The sequence below is a fragment of the Zingiber officinale genome, chromosome 5B (assembly GCF_018446385.1).
Source record: "Zingiber officinale cultivar Zhangliang chromosome 5B, Zo_v1.1, whole genome shotgun sequence".
Classification (NCBI taxonomy): Eukaryota; Viridiplantae; Streptophyta; class Magnoliopsida; order Zingiberales; family Zingiberaceae; genus Zingiber; species Zingiber officinale.
The window spans coordinates 47487438-47491011 of NC_055995.1; the positions used below are offsets into that span (position 1 = coordinate 47487438).

At 39.4% G+C, this 3574-nt stretch overlaps 1 pseudogene; it reads right to left on the reverse strand.

The window, feature by feature from the left end:
- Window positions 1–2755: 2755 nt before the first annotated feature.
- On the reverse strand, window positions 2756–2827 carry LOC121988175 (annotated as a pseudogene).
- Window positions 2828–3574: the final 747 nt, after the last annotated feature.

The window sequence follows — 3574 nt, forward strand, 5'->3', positions numbered from 1 at the left end:
AGGTTAAGGCTATGGGATTGAGCCTAACTTAGAGGTATTGTCAAACATCAAAAAGGGGGAGATTGTTGGGGCAATTTCCCTAGGTCAAGTTTGACTAAGCTTGAGTTGAGTCAGGATTTGAGTTTTGATGTTTGACAATATAAGGAAATTGCTGGAGCAATCGTTTGGTTATGGAGATGGTCAAAGGGTTGACCAGGTTAATGAGTGATGTGCGTAGATTGTATACACTTGTTTAGCATATTTTGACGCACATTCACATACTTTGTACATGCTTTGTCTATGTATTTTCGTACTTTCATCTTCCTTTTTAGCATATTTACTCTTTTTGTTCGGAGATGTGCTTTTGTGTCTTTTCTGTATACAGGAGTCAAATTTGGTGAAGGTTTCATGTTCAAGGCCAATTCTGTAAGCGAAGCAAGGGAGGAAGGCACCATTCCTGAACCTCACACGGCCCTGCCATATTGGGTTGCCCAGGCCGGGTGGAGATCCTTGGACGTGTAGCTGCAGCAGGAAAGGAAGATGGCTTGGCCGTGTAAACCTCACACGGTCATGCCAAGATTTGAAGCCAAATGGAGCCAGGTCGTGTACACCACACGACCATGTAAGATTTCTAGGGACCAGGGAAGCCCTGGCCGTGTACACCACACGGCCGTGCAGGATTTCCAATGAGCAAGAGGGCTTTGGCCGTGTACACCACATGGCCGTGCCAGGTTTCCAGAGGCAGAAGCAGTCCAGGCCGTGTAGATCTACATGGCCGTGAAAGGGGGGCCATAGAAGATGCATGTCACGACCGTGTACCACACACGGCCATGTAAGGTTGGCTGAGAATTGAATGGCTTTGGCCGAGTGAACCTCACACGGTCGTGCCTCGGCGCTGTGTGGCGCCCAAACCCCTCTTCTATATAAGGCTTCCTTCTTGATTTGAGAGGGATCTTTTCCCCTTTTGGGGGAATACTAGATTTGGGGCATTCCTTACCATTCTTGGAGGGATTTCCGGCGATCTAAGGGCGGATCTTCACCGAATCGACTGCGGGAAAGCAAGGATTGGATCCAAAGATATTCTTCTTTGTAGATAAGTTTTCTTTCTCTCTTTTCTTGGATTTGAAGGGTAAGAATGCTTGTAATCTTCAGCTCTTAGGGTTTCTTTCCTTGTTTTATGGAGTAGATTTCTTGTTCTAGGATGGAGGGAGTAATTGTAAGGATGATTTGATGTAAAACTCTTGTGGATGTGCCAATTTCCTATTTCTATGATTTTTCCCTATTTGTATCTATTCTTTCTTGTGTGGATTGTTGTGATTAGAGCTTAATTACCATGCTTCATTGAATATTTGGATATCTTATGGATCTTGAAGAGGCAATTCCTCATTCGATTTTTCGAGGGACATTCGTGACAAGAACATGCCCATGTAAGGACGTTTGAGGGGTAATCTTGAAGGGAAAATTAGGTATTTCAAGAGGGTAGGATAGATTGTATGTGTTTATATATTATATCTTGATGCGGTTGAGAAGTGATGAATTCTATGTTGATTATCCAAGGGGAGCACGTGATAGGCAAGCTCGTGTAAGGACAACATAGATTCATTTCTAATTGATCACGTTTAGATATATTTCAGTCCTAGGCCGCTTGTCTATTGCAAGAGGGAACTGACAACCTTCTACAAATGATGGACAATTGAAGAATAAAATTTGGTAGATCGTTTATATTGAAGAACCTTACAAAGAAACCAAAACTTCTAGGACATACCTTTATCATTGCCCTTATTCTTGTTTCTTATTCTTTCATTTCTTTGTTTACATTTCATAGTCATACTTAGCTTTTGAAAACCAATTGATTAGTTGTTTAGCTAATTCGTATTGAGACATCTTTAGTGCTCATTCTAGTCCCTGTGGATACGATATCTTTTATTATCACTTACGACATTTCCGTACACTTGCGGAGGTCAACAAGTTTTTGGTGCCGATGCCGGGGACTGCGCTATAACATTAGAGATTATCAATTGAGTTAGACTAAACATTACACTTTTCATTTGCATAGTTGTAACTAATCCTTAGAATCCTATTTTCATTAGTTTTTCCTTTCGTGTATAACATTCTTGTCAATTCTTTTTGTTGTAATTCTAATTCTGCATTTTTGGTTCTAACATTTTTTGTCTAACTTTTCTCTATTTTTCTTTTGATTTAGTTTCTTTCTTCTTTTTCTTTTGTAAACATATCTTGCTATCTTGTTCTTGTGTATGCGAAGATCTAACTTTGCAGGAGAACTTCTTCCTCTAGACCCTGAGATAGACAGAACATTTCATAGAAGAAAAATTCTGCAAAGACATTTAGAAGAACAAGAACATTCTATCATGGCTAATAGACCACTAAAGGATTATGTAGCACCTTACGCTAGGGGTTTTCGATCTAGTATTTCAAGACCTTCAGTTAAAGAAAATAATTTTGAGATCAAACTAGCTATTATTTCTATGATGCAGCAAAATCAGATTGGTGGAGGACCGCATGAAGACCCGAATCAACACTTGGAGGTCTTCTATGAGATATGTGGCACAATGAAGATGAATGGTGTTCCTTCTGAGGTAGTACGCCTATTATTGTTTGGGTTCTCTTTGAGAGATAGAGTTAAGCAATGGCTGAATTCTTTGGCTCCAAATAGCATCACCACATGGGAGTAATGTGAGCAATAATTTCTTGACAATTTCTATCCTCCAAGTAAAATAGCTCATATGAGGAATCTTATTGCAAGCTTCAAGAAAGTAGACTCAGAATCTCTATTTGAAGCTTGGGATAGATACAATAGTACGCTCAGACAATGCCCACACCATGGCTTGGAAAGGTGGTTAGTGCTATATACATTTTATAATGGCATCAATTATCATACAAAGGTATCCGTTGATTCAACTGCTGGAGGGGCACTTATGAATAAGAGCTTTGATGAAGCCGAAGAGATAATTGAAAGTGTAGCACAAAATCACCATCAATGGGCTAATGAAAGAAGTGGTGGCTATTCTTGTGTGAACCCAACAACAAAAGCATCAGGGAAATTTGATGTTGATGCAGTTACCTTATTGGCTGTAAAACTAGATTCTCTCACAAAAAGATTTGAGAATATGGGAGCTAGCTCAAGTACGGTCAATGCCATTATTTCTTCTTGTGAAGTATGTGGAAGTTCTGAACATTCAAATGACTCATGTCCATTGGGAGCTATCACTGCACAAATTAATCAATTGAAACAATGTAATGCAATCATGGGTTTTAATTAAAGGCAGAACAACACATACTCAAATACATACAACCTTGGGTGGAAAAGTCATCCTAATTTTTTCTATAGAAATAATCAAGATCAAGGACCATCCATGGCGGCAAGACCTAATTTTCAGCTTGGGCAGCAGAATTTTCAGAAACAATCTTCTCAGGGCTTTCCTATGTCTTAAATTGAAAAGATGTTTGAAGAAATTATCTCCAATCAGAATGAAATAAAGCAGGATATATTGAAGCTTACTCAGAGAATGGATAATTCGGAAAGACATCAAAAGATTTAAGATAGCCAGATTGCCCAGCTAGCTTCCTCATCTTC